This window comes from Anabrus simplex, chromosome 4 (genome assembly GCF_040414725.1).
Source record: "Anabrus simplex isolate iqAnaSimp1 chromosome 4, ASM4041472v1, whole genome shotgun sequence".
NCBI lineage: Eukaryota > Metazoa > Arthropoda > Insecta > Orthoptera > Tettigoniidae > Anabrus > Anabrus simplex.
In genome coordinates, this window is record NC_090268.1 from 28,401,107 (window position 1) to 28,418,518 (window position 17,412).

Here is a 17,412-nt window from a genome sequence, read left to right on the forward strand (position 1 = left end):
TGACCGTTCAGCCAACAACCCTCTGTAATACTAGTAATAGTGTGTTGTGTGCAGTAGCTTTATCAATGTTCAGTTACTGAATTAAGAAACAGTCATGGGCCCCTCACAAGCCATAGGCCTCCGCGCCCCGCAAGGTCTGTCGGGGTCCTTATCGCCACCACTGTTTGAAAGAACAATTCGCTTTCCCTCCTCTTCTTCTCTTCTGCTAATCTGCGACAGTTTGCGCCACTTGTCGTAATCGTCTTTGACCATCAATGTTGTGTACGTAACACGAAAAACACAAAATGAATAAAATTGGCTTTAATTTTGACGGACTCTTGGTATTATGAGAACTTAGCTGCTTTATCGATGCACTTAACACCAGGTGGTTGTCTCTAGGTGGCGTTGATTCGCCACCCGCTTTCACTAAGTTGCAGCCCGAAGTCGTCTCGATATCCGTGCGCAGAACCGAGGAGCTTCTGTTTCAACATTGCGGTTGTATTTATCATTCTATTACCGACAGCTTTTACATAAGTGGAACGAAAATGCCATTATTCATGTCGGGAGCTTTCGCTTTTGAATACTACGAAAGTGCGCGCATTCTAAAAACTCGTTTTCAAACTATTAGACCTTTTCCTTCTTACCACCCCATAAATTTGCCGTCCTGGTACCGGACCCATAAGACCCATGCCTAAATACGGCTCTGATTATGCCCATAGATTTTCCGTAACTTATTTCCAAATTAGCAGTAGACTGCTTGGCATTTGCGGACGATCTGGCAATCTTAACTCGTGACGTTTCAACAGCCATAAACCAGATCGAACTCCTGAAAGAAACAGCGGAAAAAGTCGGCCTCCAAATATCGTTTGAAAAAACTGAATACATGACCTGCAGCAAAGAAGCCCCTAAATTCATGGAGACAAAATATGGCAAAATAAAACGGGTCTAACAATTCAAATATCTCGGTGAAATAATTCAGGAGAATGGAATGGAAACAAAAGCCAATGAAGTTAGATGCCAAAAAATGGAAACTGCGTATAGACTCACCCAAAATATCTATAACAAAAAGTGTCTCTCCAAGCATGCTAAACTAAGACACTATAATACAGTTATAAAACCAGAATGCCTCTATGGATCAGAGACACTAATTTTGAACAGGGAAACTGATCTAGAAAATATTCAGAAAAAGGAACGCAAGATCATTAGAAAAATTTTAGGCCCAAAACTCGTAGATGAACAGTACCGCCTTAGAGGGAAACAGGAAATCAAACAATTTTCTAACATTCACAGCGACATCAGAAAACGCAGATTAAGATTCTTTGGACATATAAAAAGGATGAACCCAGATAGACTTACCAAGCAAATAGTTGAATTTTATGAAAACCGAAGTAAAGCTAAAACGGACACAATAAAATGGATTGGCGAAATTAAAACAGATCTCAAACTGGCAGGAATTACACCTGAAGACATCCAAAGCCGGGTTATCTTCAGAACCAAAGTTCATAAGTGGCAAGTTGACCAAGAGGAAAAACCAAAGAAGAAGCCCGGAACAACATGGTCTCAAGAGAGAAAAGAAGCACACAGCAAACGAATGAAGGAAGTGTGGGCACAAAGAAAGGCAAATGCCTGTCTCTAAGTACTTTGCGTAGTCCTAATGGGCTCATTCGCAATATATATATATATATCTAATAATAATAATATGTTTCATTTATTCTGGCAAAGTTAGAGATGCACTCCGTTTCTTATACTTAAACCGTTTTAACCCAGAACACTGTTAATAATAACTACTGATGACAATAATACGACAATATTAACAGTAATGGTATTAATAAAAATAATCACACGTAAAAAACAAATCATATCTATATACATAAAGTTGTAGGGGGTCCGCTGTCTGTTATTTCTTTTGTTTTGACAATTTTTCAGATATTTATCCGTTTTGGGTCAACTCAAGACCGAATCGGTGGTTTTTACTTTTCGTGTCTGTTTGTCTGTCTGTTTGTCTGTTCCACCATCACGTCGAAACGCTGGATAGAGCTCAACCAAACTTCATATTTAGAGTATATTCATCCCGGGGAAGGTTTCGATGTGCATATCATTTTAAAATCTTTGAATAGACGGGGGTTTTTCCTCCATTTTCTCGTGTACTATTGATTTTCTGTAAACTCCGTTTACCGTACGTGTAACGTCTCTTCATTATAAACAACTTTCGTTATGTTTATAATTTACCTTATTCTTCACATGACGCCAACGGCCGTAGTCGTGTTGAAACACCGGATCCCGTGAGATCTCCGACGTTAAGCAACATTGGGCGTGGTCAGGAGTTGGATGGGTTGCCACGCGCTGTTGGTGGGGGGTAAGGGAATGGAGGAGCGGAAAGGAACTGGCCACCCTGCCACACGTAAACTCCGGCTCGGGAACACCTCTGCGGAGGTTCGGACCTGCCTTCGGGCAGAATAACCCTTACCTTACCTTCACATGACGGAGAAATTTACTCTTTTCTGCGGGTATCATGCTCTGCATTGAGTGACCGACAGACCGACAACGAACGTATAGGTTACCATGGCAACGTCTCTGACTGCATGCCAGCAGGGAAGTAACGTATTGCCATTTTCCTCATCATGCTTTTAAATTCGTGGTTGTTCCTTGGGTAGAAGGCAAGAGAGGCGTCAATCGGCCTATCTGCGGGATATTGGCGGAATATCGTTGGCGGTTATAACCGCCCTCGAATAGATTAAGTAATAACACCATTAGTCATCTTCTTATTTGTTTACCTAAGAATCTTCTTGTTAAGACGTCGTCTTCAAACGGAGGTAGGCGATCCACACGACCAGCACCGATCTTGACTTTGCAGCCATGCCTTGTGGATTTATTCGAATATCTCTCAGGATCATTAATGCAGTGGTTTCCCGTTGCCTTCTGCATCCTAATGCCGTTGACCAAACTGGTTCCTCCGCCTTTGGGAACAATTTCTTGTCCCCAGGACAATAGAGTGCCCTTACCCATACCCGCTCATCCACTCTCAAAGAGACTGTTGGCACTTGGTATAGGGGATCTCCTTGTACCGGGAGATAATCGGTCCCTTCATTCGTTAGCCGCCTGTCGTTGCCCCCTCTCTACCGCGGGGAGGTGAATGTCAGGATTTCACCGTCACTGAAACAAGGACCAAATGGCATTTCCTTGTTTCTCCGGTTCTTTAGAGAGGACCTAAGAATCACTGCACCTAAATTTCTCCTCTTTTACCCCTTTATTATATCCATAACTCACACCAGCATAATGTACTGAGGGTTATTTGATTTTCCAATATATTCACTTGGGATTTACATATTTGTCGTTATCCGGCTGTCCGTTATAATTCATTTTCTATTAATTTCAACTTCCTTAACTGTATCATTTTCTTCCCTAATTACGCCGTATACACGCGAGTGCTAGAAACTACTGGATGTATTTCCACCAAGCTTCATATTTAGAATCCACCTGTCCTTGATAGGTTTTAGGGCACATATTGTTTCTAAATCCCTGAACTGACTGGGGGTTTATACGAAACCGAAACAGTGATTTTGCACTCCCACAAAATATACACAACCAAACTTAATGGCAATCTACCTACCTTGACGGAAATTAATTTCTAAATTTTTTTTCTCATGTGCATCATTTTGATACGAGGATTAATAAGGGAGATATCATTAACGGACCGTTTTTCGGTACAAGCCCATCGGAGTTAACTCACGAGCGGGTGCGTGTAAAGCGTATTCCTTAAAACTTGAAAACTGCTGAAGATATTCGAACCAAAATTTATATTTAGCATCCACCTGTCCAAAGGTAGGTTTTAAAGGTCAATAACATTTCATGTTCCGGAATGGACTGGCGGTTTATAGGGAAACGAAATGGAGATTTTACTCTTCCACAATATATACAGAACAAGACCAAGCTGACTGGAAATCGCCCAAATGTGATGGAATTCCACCCCTAAAACTTTTTTCATGTGCATTTTTTCGTCAGGAGGATTAATAAGGGAGATATGAATGGTCAGTTTTGCAGGCTAAGTCCAGCGGACATAGCCCAAAAGGTGTTGTACATGGAGCAGATTCTTTATCTATATAAATCAAATCGTAACGACTGTGTGCCTCTACATTGACTATTTTGGCGAAATTTTCGTACAGCTTTCCGTTTAAGGGGTAATAATGACCATCTGCATAATTTTTTTAGTTTCCTGAAAGTCATAATTTTTACCCTCTTCGCCCAAAATCCAGATTGCGGCATAATCTGCCAGAAGAAAAAGATAATTGAAATTTGATAAAATTATGAGTTTTAGCCTGTAACGGACGGAAAACATCCAAGATCTTTAAATTTTTCACTTTTTATCCCCGAAGAATATCGAAATATGGAGGTAATTTTAATGATGGTGCAGACCTTCGGAAAGTCCTATTACATAATGGATTGCACATTCTCCGTTCAATTTGGAATGATCTACAACCTTGGTCTTATGACGTTTTGCCGTATCTGTATCACTTTTACGTTTGATTTTTCTCTATTAATCGTTGTTAGTAAATTTGGACTTTTCACATGCATAATTCATACTTTCAATGACTTAGATGAAATACAGAATCATCAAACTCTTCACGAAAATTGGCCCAACCAGTCGCCATATGTGAGCCAAATGCTATGTATGTAGCTGTCACATAATTATCCGAAAAGTAATGCAATGTGAGATAATCTTACAAACACTTTACCCTGTTCAACGTTTCTAACTCAATCTGACCCAAGAATAGATGAGATATCATAGGACCAGCCATTTAGGCCACTAAATCCGGCGTCTTATGGTATAATCCTTTGTCTATATGACGTACGTTTAGCAGCAGTTAATCTGTAAATGCAAGGTAGTTAGAGTAAGAGGTAGGGATCACGCGCAGGTCTCCCCACCAAGCTTGGCTGGCGATGACGTCACTTGAACCCTCAGCGCCTTGTCCTCTATATGAGGTAGGCTAATACACAGCTGTAAGCTATTCTGTTTTAGCCACAAGTTAGAGATAACTTCATTGATATTTTAACATCACCTAAGAAAATGCATTCCACTTCACTATTACAGTAGAGTAATAATAGGAGATCAAATACAGTGTGAATCCAGCAGCGTTTCTGAAGTATTTCGATCTGTATAAAAGGATGTACCAATGCTAAGACTGTAATAGCAGTGGAATGGCCATTCCATATGTTCATGTTCTCAACACCTATGATAACAATAACAAGGGGCTCTAATTGTTACAGACTCGAATATAAAGCTTGATGACTGCAAGAAATATGTCCGTTGTTACAAGCAGTATTGGGAAACTATATACACCGTCAACAACACAAACAGCAAATTTTAGGAAACTGTCCACAATACAAACAGTACAGTAAATGTTTTCCTGCAAGTGCCAAGAAATGACAAATTCCACGTTAACATTAGATAGGCCATATTCATGAGCCTGTATATCAACATTCTTAGCACTGGTTTCATATACAACATAATAAATTGCCTTTCATAAAAAAAAAAAATAAAAAAAAATAACGGGTATATTATACACAAAGAATAATGCTGATATTAAAAATATATGTAACAAAACACACTTATCCATAGCATCAGTGGAATTTCTTTGCTTTTCTTCTTTCTTTATCGGTGTTGTATTAACAGAAACCCGGTCTCTTCAATGTCTTACTTTTGTTTAAAGCGTCCATTGGAATAAAAGAACGGCTTCTCACGAAGCAACTTGCAAGCTCATAAATTTCGGAGAATGTCTTTTTCAGGATATCCGTAAGGTTTGTGATGATGTTAGAACCCTCTTTCAGTTCTTTCCCGTGGTAAAATTGAAACTACCGAGCTCGATAGCTGTAGTCGCTTAAGTGCGGCCAGTATCCGGTATTCGGAAAATTGGGTTCGAACCCCACTGTCGGCAGCCCTGAAGATGGTTTTCCGTGGTTTCCCATTTTCACACCAAGCAAATGCTGGGGCTGTAACTTAATTAAGGCCACGGGCGCTTCCTTCCCACTTCTAGCCCTTTTCTGCCCCATCGTCGCAGTAAGACCTATCTGTGTTGGTGCGACGTAAAGCAACTTGCAAAAAAAAAAAAAAAAAAAATCTTTTTGAAATTTAATTTCCACCCCTTGTAGTTTGACCTGTTTTCTCTCCGTAATTACTTTCTATATCGAGGTTCTTCTTTATCCTAAAAGCTATATAGCCAGTGAAGTCTTCAAGCAGCTCCTTGGTTTCACGACTCCCCTCGAGCTGTTTCACTAGATCTTCAAGAGCTTTAACGAACCCTTGCTCATCCTCCGATAAAAAATAGGATGTGGGCTCAACGCTGGCCTTAGACTGGCACACGATATCCGAGTTTTGATCGAGTTCATCAGTACATATTTGGACGTAATATTTCATAATCTTCCGGAGAACAGTTGGAATTTCTTATCGCCTTGGAAGCATTGAGGCTAGAAGCAATGATTTCACCTTTCGCGTCACAGCTGTCGGAAGAGGATCGTCATAAAGCCTTCCGAACCCTCGAAGCTGAGAAAGATAGCTTTCGATAATGTCTTGATTACTTCTGTCGCCATTTATTTACGTCAGTGGTTTTAGGGAATTCATGAAAGTGTATGTTTCGTTCCTTCGCGTGCCTGCTATGATTTGTGCAGCCTGCAATGGCATGACAAAGCATACTGAAAAGTGTACATTATTACTGCTTTTTACGTTTTATCTCATAAAATAAACACACATGGTTTCTTATACACCACAGATATGTTACTATCGTGTATTATTAGCACCTAGCTTCTGCGTGCACAGCGATTCTTACTCGAACTACCTCTACCTCACTCTGAGCAGATTCAACGCGAGGGTCCTGCGTGACGTCACAGCTCTGCTTTGCCACTGCGCACCTCTCTCGTGATCCCTACCTTGTATTCTACGTACCTTGCTGTAAATGAAGGTCTGCAATATTGTAAACACGTCGATTTGTAGCGATGGAGAAAGGGTGTGTCTGCTATTGTAATCAGTACTCTCCACACCGACTTTGACTGGCAGTAGGAATGGGGTCCTTCTCCAACTCCTGTGTAACTGTCATCAGTAAGGAAGGCCTACCATTGTAATGATTAGTTCACTTCTCGATTTGACTTGCAGAAGGCAAGGGAGCATGCAGTTTTGTTTAAAACTCCCCTACCCGATTGTGTGTGGCAGTAGGCAAGGGTGCTCGCCATTATAAACAAATGTCCTCATCTAATATGTGACTGGCATTAGGCATAGTGGCCTGCTATTCTGATGGAAACTCACCAACTTGGTGTGACTGGCAGTAAGCTAGCTGGCAGTAGGAAAATGGGCCTGATATTATAATGATAACTGCACAACTCAATTTCGACTGATAGTAGGGTAATTGCCTGCCATTATAATAAAAACTCCTCAACTGTAATTTGTCCGGAAGTAGGAAAGGGGGCTGTCATTTTAACGAAAATGGGGCCTGCGATTTTAATGTAAACTTCCCAACTCGATTGTGAATGGCAGTAGGCAAGTGAGCCTGCCGTTATATCACAAATCCGTAACAAACACTTTACATCGGAAACAACGTATGGGGACCTTCCCATGCTCTTTCTCGGATAACGCTAAGAGACATGCAATTTTAAAACAATTTTATTTACTGCATGTACAGTAGTAGTATAATGGGAGAGTTCGGGCGCCTCCTCCTCCTCCCGCGGGAAATTTGAATTTTGGCGGGAAATTTGAATTCTGGCGGGAAATTTGAATTTTGGCGTGAGATTTGAATTTGTAAACAAAGCCACGTGCTTTTTGACAGCTGTCATCGACAACAACGCATCGCTAACCTCACTGCTGCCATCTTGACGGGCCTAAACCTCAGTAGTGCCAACTTAACCTAACTAGCGTGAGGTAAACAAAGCCACGTGTTTTTTGACAGCCACGTGTTTTTTGACAGACAACAACGCATCGCTAACCTCAGTACTGCCATCTTGACGGGCCTAAACCTCAGTAGTGCCAACTTAACCTAACTAGGGCGAGATAAACAAATCCACGTGCTTTTTGACAGCCACGTGCTTTTTGACAGCTGTCATCGAAAACAACGCATCGCTACCCTCAGTACTGCCATCTTGACGGGCCTAAACCTCAGTGGTGCCAACTTAACCTAACTAGCGTGAGGTAAACAAAGCCACGTGTTTTTTGACAGCCACGTGCTTTTTGACAGACAACAACGCATCGCTAACCTCAGTACTGCCATCTTGACGGGCCTAAACCTTAGTGGTACCAACTTAACCTAACTAGCGCGTGGTAAACAAAGCCACGTGCTTTTTGACAGCCACGTGCTTTTTTGACAGCTGTCATCCGCCATCTTTAAACTACAGAGCACTGTGCTGCCCTCTTAAATTCGTCACCTGTCATCGGCAGTGCTGCCATCTTGGCGGGCCTAAACCTTAGTGCTACCAACTTAACCTCACTAGCTCGAGATAAACAAATCCACGTGCTTTTTGACAGCCACGTGCTTTTTTGACAGCTGTCATCCGCCATCTTTAATCCATAGAGCAGAGTGCTGCTCTCTTTAGCTACTTACCTTTGACATGTGGTGGCGGATAATTTGAAAAATGCTTTTTGACAGCAGCCATCTTGCATCGCAAACCGCAGTGCTGCCATCTTTAGCTAGATACCTGTGGTGGCAGACAATTCCACGTGACAGCAGCCATCTTTGAGCACAGTGCTACCCCTCTTTGTGGCGGCGGGAAATTCCACGTGCTCTTGTTTGGAAACAAATTCACGTGCTATTTTCTGACAGCTGTCATCCGCCATCGTGCATCACAAACCTCAGTGCTACACTCTTTAGTTGAAATGTGGTGGCGGCAAATTCTAAATGCTCTTGTTTGGAAACAAACCTATGCGCTTTTTTGACAGCTATCATCCGCCATCTTTAATCCAGAGAGCACCGTGCTGCCCTCTATGTGGTGGCGGTAAATTCCACGTGCTTTACAAACCCATGTGCTTTTCTGACAGCTGTCATCCACCATCTTTAATCCAGAGAGAACAGTGCTGCACTCTATGTGGTGGCGGCAAATTCCACGTGCTCTACAAACCCATGTGCTTTTCTGACAGCTGTCATCCACCATCTTTAATCCAGAGAGAACAGTGCTGCACTCTATGTGGTGGCGGCAAATTCTACGTGCTTTACAAACCTATGCGCTTTTCTGACAGCTGTCATCCGCCATCTTTAATCTAGAGAGAACAGTGCTGCACTCTATGTGGTGGCGGCAAATTCCACGTGCTCTTGTTTGGAAACAAATTCTACTCGCTCTTCAGCTGTCATCCACCATCTTTAATCAAGAGAGCACCGTGCTGCCCTCTTTGTGGTGGCGGATAATTTGAAAAAATTCTTTTCGACAAGCAGCCATCTTTAATCCAGAGAGAACAGTGCTGCCCTCTTTAGCTACTTACCTTTGAGGCGGTTAATTTGAAAAAATCTTTTCGACAGGCAGCCATCTTTAATCCAGAGAGAACAGTGCTGCCCTCTTTAGCTACTTACCTTTGAGGCGGTTAATTTGAAAAATTCTATTTAACAAGCTGCCATCTTTAATGAAAAGAGCATCGTGGTGCTATCTTGCGGGTAAATTTTACGTCACAGCTGTCATCCACCATCTTGCATTGCTAACCTTAGTGCTGCCCTCTTTAGCTACTTACCTTTGAAAAAAAATCTATTTGACAAGCTGTCACCCGCCATCTTGCATCGCAAACCTCAGTGCTGCACTCTATGTGGTGGCGGATAATTTGAAAAAATCTTTTTGACAAGCAGCCATCTTTAATCAACAGAGCACCGTGCTGCCATTTTTAGCTACCGCCATCTTACATCGCTTACCTCGCTGCTGCACTCTTTAGTTGAAATGTGGTGGTGGTAAATTCGAACAAGTTTAATCACGCATCGCGAAAGCTAGAGTAAGCACGTGCTGCAGTGATGACGTCATCATGCATGTTTAGACTTGTCCGTTTTCTTAAGAGTAAGTCGGTGTAAAGGAATGTGGTAGCGGTAAATTCGAACAAGTTTAAACATGCATCGGGAAAGCTAGAGTAAGCAAGTGCTGTTGTGATGACGTCATTGTGCATGTTTAGACCTGATCGTTCTTCTTAAGAGTAAGTTCGGTGTAAAGCAATGCAATAAGTACAACATTTTTTGAATGCGATCAAATATTTATTTACAAATGTACTACAACAGTGTTCGTTTTTGCTGCTGACAAGGTTGGTGTGCTTCTTAACAACGTATGCTTCTGAAATGCCTCCTGCAACATTCAAATTAAACAAAGCATTTAGAAATATATTATACTAAGTATGTTATGCTTTACAGAGAAGATCATATACTTCTTACCATGCTATTTTCCTTTTCGGAATCATCATCATCATCATCATCATGAGGTACTAGAGAAAGTTCATTCATACACTGTGTACAGTGTTCAATCCTCGGATTTGGTCCATCCGAATCATCATCACCATTTTCTCCTCGATGCTTGTAATGTCGTTCACAAGTTCTGCATAAAGCTACTTCGATTGACATCTTACTGTGTAGAGAAAGGATGTCCCAAAAATTATGTACGTAAGAGGCAGCGTACGTATATAAAAATCCTGGTGGTAAGTATTGAATAAGATGTTTCGGCATCGACGATCTACGTTTATAGAACATCTTAATAGCCTCACTCACTCGTGAAACATAAATAAGATGTTGCGTATGAGCATGCAAACTGCATGCACATTTACAGTTTTGTTCCATAGCGTACGATGTCGAAGCACACACTAATGAAAATGATAAAGATCTATTCTTATTTATAGTCTCGTAACAATATTCGTTAGCGGATGGTAAGTAACATCACTCATATGAATAATAAGACAATAGGCTGCTGTGTTAGCAGGAATGTTTTCAGATGTTTCAAATTCTAAACGAATATCAACTGGATATTCTTTTATAGATTCTTCATGATAAGAGCAGTCTATAACTACAATCGGTGCTTTATTTTTAAATTCTTGAGGTGTAAATAGCGGACGATCTTCTTTCTGATAATACGATGATTGAAATTTACAAAACATGTCATAGAGCATCCCAAACTTATTTTTCTCAAAGTTAATGTCGATGTTTTCGTAGGGATACGTAATTCCGTTGAGATATAGTCTAACGTGTCTTAATTTGCAGTGATCAAACAGTGAGCTATCTTTTTCGTGATTGAATTTACGATTAGTTTGAAATCCAAAAATAATGTACAAGGGCTTCTCAGTAAAACGTGATGTTTTAACAGCCCAGCTATGCTTGTTTGTAGGTGGTAACACAGGATATTCATGCAGCTCCCAACTTCTAAAACGTATAGGTAATGGTGTATCATTTTCTACAATCTTGAGCAATCGAAGTTTTTCACGATCAGATAAAGTTACATGTGGAATCCGCCACAGTATACGATGCAGTGTTATTTTCGATTCAACAGGTGTTTCTACTGCTTTAAGAGAATTGTAATCACTTCGATCACGGATTAGAATAAGCTCTTGTTTTGCGTTGATTATAATACGTGTAAAGTCTTCTGCGAATCCAAAAATATGTTTCATTGATAACATACCCGTAAAAGTACCATCCTCATTAATCATCCAGTTGTTAGTAGCTTTTGGACACCATCCAGCCATCCACAAAAGATTACTTTCTTCATCACAGAAAGAAGGGTAGAGTTTCATTGCACTTGTAATACCAACATTCTTCGTTCGATCTATTTCAACATTATTTACTTCATATCGCGCTTCAGAAAAGAGAAAAGCTAGAGCATGGTTGTTTAGTTGTGAAGTGCTTGGTCCACTTCCATCAGACTTTTCTAATCGTCCTTCAATATAGAGGCAGCTTTCGTGTGGTAAGGTGTAAACATCTTGTTGATTAATAATAAAATGAATTTCATCATTGTTATTTAATCCAAACGTAAAAGGTTGATAGGAATGAAGCTCACTTCGTACTACACCTTCACGACTTTCTACTGTATTCGTAATGTCTAGCATTTCTTCCATTCTGTTGTAGTAGTGTATATCCTAAATCTTGGAGTATCTGCTTATGGGTATCTGTTAACTCGATGAGTCTCTGCACACATGTAGTATGTCTTCGGAATGTACACCGTGTTTTATAGATGGTTTTCATACTGGTTTAAGATGTAGTTTGTAAGCTATGTACGCGTGCTGATCTAAATGAATAAGCTGATTATGTTTATTTACAAGTCTAAGAGTAATGTTGCTAATGTGTTTTACAGACACAGGATGATAAAGAACTACTGCTGGTTTCTCACAAATAGTATATCCACGTTCCTCTGTAACAATAAAGTCGTGCAGGACGTGCGAAGGTTGTAGATTATTATTCAAGTCTGTAATAATATTACAAGTAATGTTCACATTATAATCATCGAAGAGTTTTATAGGTTGATCAGACTCGTAACGTACGTTCGGTAGGAGCTCCCTCGATGAAAATACAAGCAGTGGTCCAATCGAATCAGGTTGTGATTTGAAGTCAATCTTAAATGATGATTCAATAACACATTTATGTGTAATGTTACTGATAGTGATTGAGAACTTGTAATTATGATTACTAAAACTATCTTCCCCAAACTGATCAATTAACGTACTTTCAATATAGTCGTGAATATCATCTACTGTATAACTACCTGAGGGTAGTTTTAGCACATACTCATCGTAATAGAACTTGTTTAAACCATCACGCACATTATAGATTTTATTGTAGCTTTCAAACGATACTAGTCCAAGACTATGCGGCTGATAACCAAGTTCGATTGGTGGATTAAAATAGACGGTTGTTTCAGGTCCTTCTCCACGTACAGCAAACGTTCTTTCACTGTTCGTCATCACGTAGACACTAATGCACTTTCTCTACTGTCTGGGTTTGATATAAGAATATAAGACATAATCGTCCGCACATGCGTGTATTAAAGTTTTGCACACGGTTTTTATTGTAAACAATGTCTGCACTGCTTCCGAAATAACTATGAGCTCAAAAGGAGGAGGTAAATCTCCATAGCTATCAAAATACCATACTTTAGATTTACGTTTTACACAAGCAACGTAATGAGTTCCTGGTCCACGACTGTCGTCCAAGTTAATTACGACACTTTCACGTTCACGTGGGCGTACTGGTAGTTGATCGCGCATATACACTCCTCGAAAATAATGAATTCCTAGTTGTTTACCAAACTAAAAACTTCATCATGCGTTAGAGCTCGATATGGCAGTGCATTCAGTAGACGTTTTTTGGAGAAATGTAGATACCAAGCCCTTTCTTGTATGGCGCTAGCTTCATGTTCACACCTTTGCCTCGTAACGCAATTGCCTCCATCGTCTTGTTATGACGTTCACTCTCTTTCAACTGTTGTTTCGCTTCTTCTACAGCTTTGACAGTTCTCGCTACAGCACTAGCACCACCTAGCAATGACCCTAAAGCTGCTAAGCCAGCAAACAGCGCAGGAAGAAATCCTCCTCGTTTTGGTACAGGAATAATTCGCGCACGTTTACTAAATATTGCTCTGCACTTTGGAGAAATTCTCGCTCTTGCTGCGCGTAACGCCTTAGTAATAGCTACACGAGGATTGTATTCCCCTCGAATAGCTTTTTGCGCAGCCTTTATAACATCTTTCCATCCAACAGTTTTTACTTTCTTCTTCTTCTTCATGTCGTTTGGATATCGTTGTTTCACCATGCTGGACACGACTTTACTAGTCAAGAGCAAATCATAAACTAACCGTTGCCTCTTGTTTCGTTTAATATATATATTACTATTACGTACTTTATGATTCAGTTATCATGAAGATTATAAAGCAGCAAGACACGCTACCTGTTACCGACATTGTACCACATCTCTTACCTAGTTCTAGTACAACTACAAGAAAACGTCATGGAACGTTGTTTCCTTTTACTGTACGATGTATTATATCAGGTCCGTCGGGATGCGGTAAAACAAATCTTTTACTCACACTTATTACTTCTGTAAATGGTGTACGCTTCGAGAATATTTACGTTTTCGCAAAGTCACTCTATCAGCCGCTATATACTATTCTACAAACTGTAATGCACGATCTAGTTAAAGATGGAATAAGATATTTTAAATTTAATTCGCATGAGCAAGTACCATCACCAGACGATGTGCTTCCTAATTCTCTTATGATCTTTGATGATGTCGCAAGAGAACAGCAAAACGTTATTCGTGCATTCTTTAGTATGGGTCGGCATAAGTATGTTGATTGCATCTATTTGTGCCAAACCTATTCTCGTGTGCCTAAGCAGTTGATACGCGACAACGCAAATGTTATTGTGCTTTTTCGGCAAGATGAGCGCAACATGCGACATGTGTATAACGATCATGTTAACACTGATATGACATTCGATGACTTTAAACGTATGTGTGCTATATGTTGGTCATTACACCCGTACAGCTTTTTAGTTATTGATAAAGAAAGTGATGTACAGCATGGACGATATCGCATGGGTTTCGATCATTTTATATGCATTAACACAGAATTACAGTAACTACTTGATTAAAAACCATCATCATGTTAACATCTAGCAAGGAGATCACAAAACATATCATCCAAGCTCGAAACAATATTCGACGGAAATTTAAGGAGCTTAAACGTATTCAAGCAGACACGGATTTATTTTTAAAAACACAACTAAGTACACCACTCAAAGAAATTTTTAATTCTACTTCATTACCGTAGTCTACTTCAAGTTTTTCTTCTATGCAAACATCATATTATAAAGACAAGCATGAAGAAGAAAAGCATGAACAAGATAAGGAAGAGAAGAAGCAGGATGTAGATCAAGAAGAGGAAGAGGATGATAAGGAAGAAGAAGAAGAACTTAATGATACATCACCATCTAAGCGTGTTGAGTTTTTAACTACAGATGTTATTGCTGAAACACCTACTACATCGACGCAAAATCTACCATCTTTGTCTGAGGTTATGATTACACCAGAGTATCGCAATCAGTTTAGAACTTTTATTCAAGATACCTATGGATCTCTCTTTGCACCTTATATAGAAAAACTTTTTACAGGACAAACTGACACTACCTACGGTATTCGCTACGAAGATGACTGTTTCCGGATAGGAAATTCAAATGTTAAGATTAATAGCAACAAACTCATTGTAAAAGGTGTTACCTATAAACCTACGAAAGGACTCTTAGAACTTCTTTTCTCACGAATACCTGACAAGGATATAATTTTACAAGATGATCTTAAAAAGTATAAAGCAATACTTTTTGCTACTGACGCAACACGACGTAATTACAAGAGAACAGAAGCTGTAAATGCGAATAAGAGTTACAAGTATCGTGAGTTTATTTCTAAGCTGTTTCCGACTGCACGTAGTCTAGACGTTATCTACAAGCCTTTGTTGCCGTATGTCGATGTCAGATACTGGAATGACCCAAACTTACTCGTTGAACGATTACAACTTTTAAGAGCATCGCAAGAGGCTGGTCACACTGGTCACGGATCAGAAATTCTAGAAATAGAAAGAGAACTACGTTATGCCGGTATTATTTTGTAATGGCTCGTCAACAGAAGATCTCACCTGTAAAGGTAAACATCGCACATGAGTTACATAAACCAGCACGTCGCACCTACTGTCGCAGACGCGTTATTACACGAGGAAAAGATGATCTCTGGCAAGCAGACTTAGTAGAAATGATTCCATATGCTTCTAGTAATAAGGGCTATAAGTATCTACTTACTGTTATCGATGTGTACTCAAAGTTTGCTTTTGTACAACCCGTGCGTTCTAAAACAGCAGCTCAAGTTAAAGAAGCATTTAAACATATTGTTGAAGAATCGAAACGCTGCCCAATGCTTCTTCAAACTGATCAAGGTAAAGAGTTTTACAACAAGGATTTTTCTTCTTACCTCAAGTTACTTGGCATTCAACACCACTCTACGTTCAGCAATCTCAAGGCAAGTGTTGTAGAACGCTTTAATCGTACACTCAAAACAATGATGTGGCGAGAATTTACAGCGCAAGGTTCATATCGTTGGATTGATCTGCTACCTAGACTTTTATCTACCTACAACGATACACCTCATCGCACTATCGGAACAAAGCCACGTCTTGTTACAAAGAATACACCTCGTCTAGATGCTATTCATCTTGTAATAAAAACAGCAGATCCACGTCGCCATCGCTTTAAAGAAAGTGATTTCGTTCGCATCAGCAAACACAAGTCTATCTTTGCAAAAGGATACACACCTAACTGGAGCACTGAAATTTTTCAAATCAGAAGTGATAAGCTTACTAATCCAGTTACGTATTTACTTCGCGATCTCAGAGGACAGCCTATTGAAGGAGGATTCTACATCGAAGAACTGCAGAAAACAAAATATCCTGATCATTATTTAGTTGAACGTGTTATTCGACGTCGTGGCAATAAACTGTATGTTAAATGGCTTGGTTTTAATAACAGCTTTAATTCATGGATTAATAAAGAGGATGTACTTTAAATCTTATGTGTGTTTTCTTTTAATCCTCTACGTTTCCTTTCTTCTAAGTCACTAGGACATGCTGTAGGATTAAACAACACCTGTAATATGTTTTGACAATTCATATTTATTTTAGAATATATACATTTTTATCCTTTGTTTATTTTACGGTCTTTGTCACTCAGTTTTCGTTTTATTGCACCAACAACGACAAGTGCTGCTATATTCTTCTGAGCAGCTAAAGCACTAGGTAATAACACACACACACAGCATAACTTTACGAAGCAGATTTTAACAGCTACACGATATACTCTATGCAGGCAGCATGTAACTACGTGTCAGGCGAACGTGTTCTAGGGCCGCAGAGGAGATGAAGCACGAAGAAAAGAAGATCAATCACTCTATTGATGAGTCCACGCCCAACATGCTTCCTCATCTTTCTCCCAGCACGTTTCTTCACCTTTTCCTTGTTTACTCTCTCCACAGCCATGATAAGTGTTTATAAGCGAAGACAACTCATTAGTTTTAGGTCCGTGATACAGTTTAATTAGTTGACATGTACGGCACTGTCTCACAGAAGGTCTTCTAGCTAAACTCACGTGTTCATGATGTAACCTACACGTTTGAAGCTCTGACAAAACAGGATCTTGAGTCCACTCACGAGGCACCTTTTCCCAAATCTTCTTTACAGCATTCGCAGCTACATTAACCAAAAATGCCTTTGGTAATGCATTTAACTCTTCTTCAGTAAAAGTGTTTAGTTTCTTTTTGCATGCATAAAACTTTACGATCGCCTTTTCAACTGCGTTACACTTAGTATCTGTTAGAAATGACATGATGTCTTTACTCTACAAATGTTTCTTTTACACTAAGGTTATTTCGACACTGCACTTTACATATGTTGTTCACTTCCCGGCATGCACTGCGA